The sequence below is a fragment of the Lactuca sativa genome, chromosome 9 (assembly GCF_002870075.4).
Source record: "Lactuca sativa cultivar Salinas chromosome 9, Lsat_Salinas_v11, whole genome shotgun sequence".
NCBI classification, from domain to species: Eukaryota; Viridiplantae; Streptophyta; class Magnoliopsida; order Asterales; family Asteraceae; genus Lactuca; species Lactuca sativa.
In genome coordinates, this window is record NC_056631.2 from 38,203,411 (window position 1) to 38,214,818 (window position 11,408).

Genomic DNA, 11,408 nt, shown 5'->3' on the forward strand with positions numbered 1-11,408 from the left:
GGTTGCAATTTGAGCTGTTTGATTTGTTTGTCAATTTACACATAAGTCAAAACAAAATCATCTAGGGCCCAAGATATCGCTTTTAATCCTCTTAGGATAAAAGGAATAGATAAACTTCGACTTATATGCTTGTACTAATTACTTGTTAAATTCTACAAAACAACAAATTTTATAACATCAAGTTACTGATGCGTTTTCGTATTATCAATGCACAACCAACTCGTAATCAACAAATAATATCTCTAGGTTTAAAGATTATACGATATTATCATCTCACAATCACTCATGATAAATTTGATGAAATGATTCACGTGAGTGTTGGTTTAATCCAATCCAAAAATTTTATTTGACGAGCACTCATGAATGTTGTAGCAAACTTTTCTATGTCTAAACACTTTTGACAATCTATAGTCCAATTCATGACAATTTAACCTCATATCTTACTTCCAAAGTATGATTGATCATGGATATTTTGAATAATCATATTCTTCTGGAACTCAAAACATGCAAAAGTGAAACATAAAATAAACAATTAACAGAAGATAGTAAGCTTTACTTATAAATAAAAAACACCTTATGATTTAATCATCAAATGTCAATTACATTTATTTATTACAAGTTTCTAACTGCCTATCTAATCACTAAAACTAATATCGCCCCTTAGGCAATTGCTCTTAGCATGCTGAAAATGCTTAACCCTACTCAGTCCCTTCGTAAGAGGATCTGTTGGGTTATCCTCTGACGATACCCTCTTCACTACGACGATGTAATGCCTGTGTTTTTGGGCCAGGCATTAATGATGATGTGATAGTCTAGGTTAACCTTTGTAACCCATTTTGAAATAATAAGAATGTATTATTTGAGTATTATATATTTTATGCTTAATTGCTTAATTGTGTGGCTTAAATGAATTAGGAATAAAAATAAGTGTGAAAATGAAATGTTCGATAAACCCAATATTGATACATGAAGACGTAGTGGTCATGACGAGGTTTCCGAATATATAAAGAATGCCGAAATTCGAGTTATAACAAAGAAGTTATGATTTGTCGAAGTTTCGCGACAGAACCGACACGACACTATATGACGTAAAATACAAATTTAAGATGGAGCGATATCTAGCCTTAGTAATCTAAATGAAAGTCATAGAATACGTTGAACCGAGAGTGTGCATAAAGAGAACGTATAAATCTGACTTCGTATGAGGAAGTTATGTTTTTTCTAAGTTTCGACTTAGCAGTATGCAGCCCAAATCTCGAAATAAAGATCGAGTGATATTTGGCCGAAACAATCTAAACGAGAATCGAAGATCTCGTCGATAGTTGTCCAACGCTAAAAAGACAGACGAAAACGGGTGTCAGGTAAAGAAGATATGAATTTCTAACGGAGTTTTCCTGTCCCGGCCTACTAAAAATAATATAATTAAAATAAATTCAAAATTAGCCGACGGAGTATAAATGAGAGTTGTAGAGCATAATCTCACCTACGTGTGGATATAAAGAACATTGAAAATGAAGCTCGTATGCGAAAGATATGAATTTCTGAAGTTCGGGGCACGAAACCCGATATTGTGTCAGAGTTCACGATGTGAACACTGTGTTCACGACGTGAACTCATAAATGACGTAACCTGGACTCTGCCATACCCCACTTGTGATGACGCATGCAGTGACGATCAGGCCCAGGAGGTGGGAGTACTGTTCACGACGTGAATTTCCAGAAAATAGCCCTATAAATAAAGTTGAAGGGGCAGTCGGCCAAGGTTGCTAATTCACTCATCTCTCAACCGTATTACCTCGATTTTACGTGCAAAGAAGTACCCCCAAAGACCCTATATCATCCCGAGACCCGAAGCAAGTCCCGAAGCCCAGAGGATCCCGAGAAGTAAAGTTTCCGAGCCAAAGCTCTGCCTGCGAGAAGCCCGGTGTGTGAAGATCTTCCAGTTTCACTGAAGAAATACTACTCTTAGAGCCGTAGTGCTGTCCGATCATCTTCTGATCAGGTGAGTGTATATTCCCTTTCTTCTAACACATAGATATGAAGTATCTACTTTAGAATGCGTGTTACCTTTGTATAAATATATGTGTGTGTGTATATATATACACACACACACACACACACACATATATATATATATATATATATATATATATATATATATATATATGTTATCAGCTTATTTTGAATGAGTATCTTATCAGTTTTTAAGTTGCATATGAATGAATATGTACGTTGTTATCTACAAAAAATGTTGGGTAGAACATGGGTAGATAGTTGATGTGTGATAAACTGATGAGAGGCCTCGATGTTGATGTTGTTAATCTAGTCATCTAGCGGAGTATGGATGACGACCACGGACTATTTCTAGACTGTCCTGTGGAACGCTGGCAGGTTCATAACCTATAGGTATTGTGGGCTTGATGTTCACTGGTGTACTCTATCCCCCTCATGGTTGCCTTTAGGACATCTATTGTTGAGGAAACCCCTTGCAGTAATGTACGTCCCGATGAAAATCCTAGATTAGGTCCCTGGTAATAGATGTTGTTTTAGGGACGTAAAGTGAGGATAACGGGAATGGGTAATCGGGTTATTGTTGGTTGGTGAAATTAAATATAATTATTTATTGTGGGTTGAAAACCCTATATGCTTACCAGGCTCCCAAGCCTGACCCACTCAGTTTATTTGTATTACAGGAAGTGACGCGAGGGCATAAGATGGATGAATCATCAAGTTATTTTGTTTATAAGCCTGTAGTTGTATATAACTGTTGTATGGCTTGTAATTTGTCGTTTATTCTTTTTGGTCTATATCGGAACATGACATCCCGAGTTTTGATATCTAATGAAAATGCATTACTTTATGAAATGCTTTGGTAAATATTATTTTATCATATTTTGTTTTTGGGAACAAATTCTGCAACTCTTTTAAATCAATGGATTTACTTTGAAATTGTTTTAAAATCATAAATTGAAACGGTCTTTTCTGGCCGTGATTTTAGGGATGTCACAGAGGACTCCCTCTTCTACTTGATGTCTTATGAACTATATTTTCTGTCAATGTACTTGGATTTGCCATGATCCCTCAGTTCCTTGGTTAAGGCGACCACATACTTGTTATCACAGAAAATATCCATAGGCTCCTTTACAGTCGGTACAACTCCAAGGTCTCCGATGAAGTTGTTTAGCCATATCACCTCCTTCGACGCTTTGATTGCTGCTATGTACTCTGATCATACGTTGAATCAGCTACAGTCTCCTGTTTGGAACTTTTCCGTGTTACTGCTCCTCCATTTAGGGTAAATACCCAGCCCGAATGAGAGCGGAAATTATCTATGTCGGTCTAAAAGCTGACGTCACTATACCTATCACTCTCAAGTCATCACTCCCACAGAGGGTAAGGACCCGGTCCCTAGTCCTCCGTAGGTACTTAAGAATGTTCTTTACTGTTATCCAGTGAGTTCTACCAGGATTCCCTTGATATCGAGTAACCATGCTCAAAGCAAAAGCCACATCAGGGCAAGTACATGTCATAGCATGCATGATCGAGCCAACAACAGAAGCATATGGTACTCGGACTCTAAGTCTTACTTAGTTTGGTACTGCTCTGGATAGGCAATTCTCCTTTCTTGGAATTCTCCATGTTGAAACATTTCAACACCTTGTCTAAGTAGGTACTTTGACTAACTCCTATTAGTCTTTTACTCCTATTTCTCAATATCCTTATCTCCCAGAATGTAAGTAGCTTCTCCGAGGTCCTTCATAGCGAAACACTTCCCAAGCCAGGACTTAACCTACTGCAAGGTTAAAACATCGTTTCCTATGAGTAGTATGTCGTCCATATACAATACTAGAAAGCTAACTATACTCCCACTAGCTTTGACATATACGCAGGACTCATCCTTGCTTCTCGAAAATCCAAACTCTTTGACTTTCTCATCGAAACAAAGATTCCATCTGCGAGATGCTTGCTTTAATCCATAAATGGATTTCTCAAGATTACACACTCTATTAGGGTACTTCACATCTACAAAACCCTCTGGTTGACTCATGTAAACATCCTCAGCCAACTTACCATTAAGGAAAGCGGTTTTGACATCCATCTGCCATATTTCAAAATCATGAAACATAACTATGGCTAGCATAACCCTCATAGTTAACTCCAGGAGTTTGAGTAAAGCCCTTCGCAACCAATCGTGCCTTATTCATGTGTAATTTCCCATCCATGGCGGTCTTCTTCTTGAAGATCCACTTACACTCAACCGTCTTACAACCTGGTACATTTTCAACCAAGTTCCAAAATTTATTGTCATACATGGATTGAATATCGTTGTCCATTGTCTCTTTCCACTTTGAAGAATATTGGCCCTCCATAGCTTCCTTGTAGTTGTTAGGTTCATCCAAATTTATTAGTGTGCTATCACTGATAACCATACCACCTTCATTTGTTATATGAAAACCATACAACACAGGTGGAACACTTACTCTACTGGAACGTCTCAGAGGTAAGGACTTGTCAACTGGTTCAACAGGAGTCTCATCCCCAGGTTGATTACTAGTGTTAGAGGTTTCTTTATCGCTTAACTTTTGAAGCTCTTCAAGGTCAATTTGCCTCCCACTATCCTCTTAGCATATGAGTACTCTTTCACGAAAGACACCCTTCTCACTACGAAGACCACGTTCTTACTAGGTGTATAGAACAAATATCCAAAGGATTTTTGTGCGTAGCCGATGAAAATACAACGCTCACTATGAGGTTCGATCTTGTCGTGAGTCTCTCGTCTTACGAAAGCCTCACAACCCCAAACCTTGATATGCACTAACGAGGGAACCTTTTCTGTCCATATTTCGTGACGTGTTTTGGCAACCTTCTTAGTTGGGACTAGATTAAGGATACAGACGGCAGTCTCTAAGGCATCCCTCCAGAATGAGATAGGTAACGAAGCCCGACTCATCATGGAACGAACCATGTCCAACAAGTTTCGATTATGCCTCTCAGCCAAACCATTGAGCTGCGATGTCCTAGGTGGCGTCAATTGTGAAATAATTCCACATTCTTTAAGATATTCATGAAACTCGATACTAAGATACTCACCGCCTCGTTCGAATTGGAGAATCTTTATCTTCATGGAACAAACCATGTCCAACAAGGTTCGATTGTGCCTCTCAGCCACACCATTGAATTGCGGTGTCCTAGGTGGAGTTAATTGTGAAATAATTCCACATTCTGTAAGATAGTTGTGAAACTCGATACTAAGATACTCCCCACCTCGTTCGAATTGGAGCATCTTTATCTTCATGCCCAAGTGATTCTCCACTTCTTGCTTAAACTCTTTGAACTTTTCAAAGGTTTCTGATTTGTGCTTGATTAAGTAGATATATCCATATCTGCAATAATCGTCGGTAAAGGTTACATAGAAGCGGTTAGCATCCCTTGTGGTGGATTTGAAGGGTCCACACACATCGGTGTGTATGAGATCCAACAAACCTTCACCTCTTTCACAATTACCAGTGAAAGGTGACTTGGTCATCTTTCCAAGCAAACAAGACTTGCACGTGTCATCCGACTTCAAGTCAAATCACTCCAACACTCCATCCTTTTGGAGTTGGGCTATGCACTTATTATTGACATGTCCAAGACGACAATGCCACAAGCATGCCTTTTGCAAACCATTGGACGAATCAATATGTAATGCATTATTTCCTAAGTTGTCTAAAGCCATCACAGTTTGATATACACCATTACAAGGCAATGCTTCAAAATAAAATTTACCATTACAAAAAGCATTAATAGAACCAATTTCATTGTTAAATGAAAATCTAAAACATCGTTTATATAAACCATGAAAAGAAATAATATTTCTTGCCATATCTGGCGAGTAGCAACAATTGTTCAAATCTAACCCTAACCCATTACTAAGCAATAAAGAATAAATTCTAATCTTGGTGACATGCGACGCTTTGCTATTCCCCATGATCAAGTTCATCTTCCCATGCTCTACATCCCTACGTCTTCTTAGACTCTGCAATTCAGAACAAATGTGAAAACCACATCCTCTATCAAGGACCCTAAAATTAGCATGTGATGAGTTATTAGATTGAATAGTGTAAATACCTGCAAAGGTGGTCTTTTATCTTCCCATCCTTAATGTCCTGCAAGTATTTACGGCAACTTCTTTTCCAGTGCCCTTTTCATGACAATGGAAACACTCTACTTCCTTTGGATTGGATGAGGGAGTAGCAGTACCACCTTTGGACCCACTGGAAGAGGATCCATCATGAGACTTTCCGTTGTGGTTATTTGAGGAATCTTTCCTCTTCTTTCCCTTCCCATGTCCAATTGCGAGGACTAGGGCAACAACAGTAGGAGTAGGTACAACAGACTTGCCTTTTAAACTACTTTCAACAGTTTTTAGTAGGCCTTGAAGCTTGCTTAGAGTGACTTCCTCCTTTTAATCAATTTTTAAATTCCAAAACTTGATGGAAAATTTTGAAACTTTTCAAAACTCTTCGTTCAATTTGAAAACAATTAAATTAATCATATAATTAATCATATCACATAATTGACCTAATTTAATTTCACATAACAAGATGATTCAAATTCTACAAATAATTAGTTTTTCACAAAATCAAGTAATTATCTTAAAATATGACAATCATCATTTATTTGGATGAGGATAATCATTACCTTATCAGTAAAATCGAATTTTAATAGTCAAAACAATTTGTTGTAACGATCCTAATCCAAATCTGGCCAAAAACTCAAAAATTCTGCCAACAGATGATCCAACTCGTCGAGTCAGGAAATGGACTCGTCGAGTTCCCTTGTAGGACTCGTCGAGTCTAGCAGTCAGAGGCCAAAAATGAAATTTTTTCCGCTTTGAAAAAAATACCATTGCATAAATATAATAGAAAACACCCTAGGCTCTGATACCACTGATGGGTTTTGAGCACTATAACAATCATATGGTGCACATACAACCCTAATGCTTTGGATCAAAGTTTTCTCATGTTATCCATGCAATTTTTATTTTTCCAAAGCTTGAACCCTAACTAGCATACAATTTTGAGATTTACAACATAAAACAAGTTAGATGAATACCTCTTTGTTGTAGCTTGTAGTTCTTGGCCTTTCAAGAGCTTAGTACCTCAAATGTGATACCTCAAATGAGTCACAAACACCAAAAGCAAGAGGAGGCTTATGAGAGAGAGAGAGAGAGGTTAGGAAGCACCAAAAATAGGCTAGGGTTTCACATTGGGAATTCTTGGCGGATTTAAGGAAGGCTAGGGGTTCAATTTATAGTGTGGAATCCTTAGGGTTTCATCCATAAAACCCTAATATACTTAAACATTTAAGTATTCCAATGATCCATATGATAGGCCCTTTGGACTAACTTTTCATGGAATCTCACATAGATTTAGTCCATCACTAATCAACATGGATCATTACCCAAACTATAAGTCTTACTAATTTACCTAATCAGTCCCTGTAAATTTAATCAGTCTATTTTAATCACAAAATTATTTCCAAATTAATTCTTGATCAATACCAATTAAATAATATGATTTTTCAATTAATAGATTATTCATATAATACATTAATAAATCACAAATAACCTCTTTCTCAAATATCCATCCTATCAAATTGCTCCGGTGAAGGAAACCCAAAAGGACTATGCTACTATCGGGTCAAGTACATACAAATTATAATTATGGACTTAGACACGTAATCCAACATGAATATCATTATATAAGGTTTATAAAAGCCGAGTATGTGTGACATATATGTAAAAGTGTAATGTGCTCGATTTTAGAAAAATGAACGTTTCAAATTAATGAACATATATACATGTATAAACGTGGTGTAGTTAAACATATAAATAAACATGCTTAATAATAGCTTGAATCCTTGATATACTATAAAGTTTTATAATGTACTTGTTATAATATGCAATGTCACATGAAAATCATATAATTTTGTAACGTGTAGTATTTGTTTAGTGAAATAGTTATGTCACGATAAAATAACCATAATTCGTATACAGAGAATTTATACTAGTTTATTCGTAACAATGAGGTAAATTGTTAAATAATAATATTTTTATAATTTAGGTTTATTGTATTTTATTTTCGCATAAATAGGTAATTGGTTTGTATAAACAAAATATATTGGCACATGTACTCCCCCCCCCCCCCCCCTCCCCACAAAAAAATAATTAAAAATGTTAAAAAGGGGCCGTAAGCACTCACCCTTGAAGCATGAGTTTCAATCGATTGAATTCGGTTTCTTTGAGATGCTTGACGTGAGAAACCGTAAATCCACAATTCTTGAACTTTGAAAAACTCTGGGTCCATTTTGTAACAAATTTAAACTATTAGGGTGTAATGCTCGTGTTTCTAGGCTAGACATTAATGAAGATGTAATAGTCTAGGCCAAGCTTTGTAATTTGTTTTAAATAATAAGATGTATTATTTGAGTATTATGTGTTTTATACTTAATTATTATAATTTAATGTATTACGGATAAAAATAAGCGTCAAAAATAAATGTTAGATAAAGCCGATATCTATGAATAAGGTTGTGGTGGTTGAAGCAAGGATTCTGGAGATATAAAGAATACCAAAATCCAAGTTGTAACTGAGAAGTTATGACCTGTCGAAGTTTCGCGACATAACTGACATGACGTTGTATGATATAAAAAGTGAATTTATGATAAAGTCCTTTTAGCTTTAGCGATCTAAATGAAATTCGTAGTATACGTTAAACCGAGAGCGTGCATAAAAAGAATGTCCAAATCTGACTTCGTAGGAGGAAGTTATGAAATTTCTAAGATTTGGCACAACGGTTTGTAGCCCGAAACTCGAATTTTAGATCGAGTGATTTTTAGAAAAAACAACCTAAACAAGAATCGAAGATCTTGATGATAGTAGTTCAACGATAAAAAGACATACGAAAATGGACGTCGGATGAAGATATTATGAATTTTTAACGGACTTTTCCTGTCCCGGCCTATTAAAATATAACTTTAAAAATAAAGTCAAAATTAGACGACGGAGTCTAAATAAAAGTTGTAGAGCACGGTCTCACCTACGTGTGGATATAAAGAATGTCAAACATGGAGCTCATATGCGAAAGTTACAAATTTTTGAAGTTTGAGAATTCAGGGTACGCCCAGCGTACTCGTGTACGTGATCCAGAGTTATTCACCCCTACTGCTTCGCATGATGGACACGTGTCGTAGCCTTGACGCATCCGTACTGATCTCTTTGTATGCCCAGCGTACGCGATGTACGCCCAACATACCGGTTGAAGAAGTAGTACGCCCCGCGTACCCTAAAGTTACGCCCAACGTAACTCGAGTGTTCAGCCACTATAAATAGTGAGCGAAGCCAGCCGTATTTATGTTACAAACTTTCACTCCTCCCACCTTATATTTTCTTGTATGCCACACTAAATACCCCCAAACCTATTATATCATCCTAGCATCGTAAGTAAGTCCCGGAAAGCCCGAAGATCTCGAGAAAAGAGTTTTTCAAGACGAAACTTTGCCCGCATGAAGCCCGGTTTTTGAGAAAACATCCCGGTTTCAACGAAAAAGATTGTTTTAAGGGACGATGTGTTGTCCAACCGCCGTCTTATCATGTGAGTGTATAATTACTTTCATCTTACACATAGATATGAAGTATTTTCAATAAAATACGTGCTTTGTGTAATTATATTGTTTGTTTATTTGAGATGGGTGTTAAATAGATGTTTTATTCAAGTTTTAAACTATATATGTATTTTTATCTACAAATATATTGGGTAAAACATGGGTAGATGAAATAGTTGATGTGTGTTAAAATGATGAGATGCCTCGATGTTGTTGTTGTAGTCATCTAGCGGAGTATAGATGACGACCATGGACCTTTCTAGACAGTCCAGTGAAACACTGGCAGGCTCGCAACCTATAGGTGTTGGTGAACTATATGTTCGCTGGTGTATTCAATCCCCCTCATGGTTGCCTTATTTGACATTAATTGCTAAGTAATCCCTAAAGCAATGTTGTCACCCCGATTAAAATCCTTAGACTAGGTCCCTTGTGATAGGTGTTTAGGGACGTAAAGTGAGGATAACGGGAATGGGTAATCAGGTTTATTGTTGGTTGATGAAATTAATAAATTTATTATTGGTTGATGAAATTAATAAATTTATTATTATTTGTGGGTTGAAAACCTTATATGCTCACCAGGCTCCCAAGTTTGACCCACTCAACTTTTTATATTACAGGTAGTGGACTCAGAGCATAGTTGGATAATGACGAGGGATTTTTGGATTATAGGCCGGTAGATGTAAATAACTGTTGAAAGGCTTATAATCCTTAGACTAGGTCCCTTGGATTATAAATTTTCTCTTGTTGGTCGGTGAAGAAGTTTCGTTCCCTTACAAATTTATTTGTAATTTGTAATAATGAGGGTTTTGATGAGGTTAAGTATGGCTATTTGGGAGGTACTTGGGTGTAATTAGATTTTACCTCTATTCATGTAAAAGATAAATTTTACCATCACATAAGGACAGATTCATGGTTTTCTAGTTTACACACATGGAGTGATGACGTTGTATTGAAAGAATAGGTGGTATGGGTGGATATGGAAGGGATGCTGCTTATAGCATGTTCGGATAAAACTTTTACTAAAATTTCTAAAAAATGTGGGGAAGTACTTTACATGGAGAACCCAAAGGATAATAATTTTTATAGCTATATTTTATGTATTTCTACCTCAGAATAGTCTTTGATCATGGAATCCTTTATATTTATCGTTTGTGGTTGTTTTTACTCGGTACCGTAGAAGGAGATAACGAGTTGGACTCCAAATTTCATTGAGGATGAGTTGAAGATGGAAGTGGAGGACAATAAACCTTGTGTTAATGACAATGGTTTTATTGATTTGGAAGATGGTGAATTAGGTAACTCGGTGGTGATGGAATCATGGAAAGAGGTGTTGGATTAAGGTGTCTAAGGTCTTAACTAAATTGGTATAATCTTAGTGAATAAAAGTAAAGTCCTTTTTGGGTTGCCCTCATAAGCTAGAATTGATATTAGGAGAGAGATAAAATGATTTTTAATATATTATATAATTAATTTATTAATTAGAAATACTTAATAGTTAATTTTGAATTAATTAGAAATAGTTGGAATTAATTAATTATTAATCAAAATTAATATGAAACTAATTGGAATTAATTATAGGTGTAAGGGGTGAATTGTAATTGTTTAATAGTTGAACAAAAGAAGCAATTCCAGAACCATCCAAGCATGGAAAGTACTGAGGAGGGCTTTTAGGGTTTCTCAAAACCCATGGTAGCTAATAGAAATGATTTGAATAGATGATTAAATCTAATACTTATTTTTTTCATACTGATTTTTCTGCAA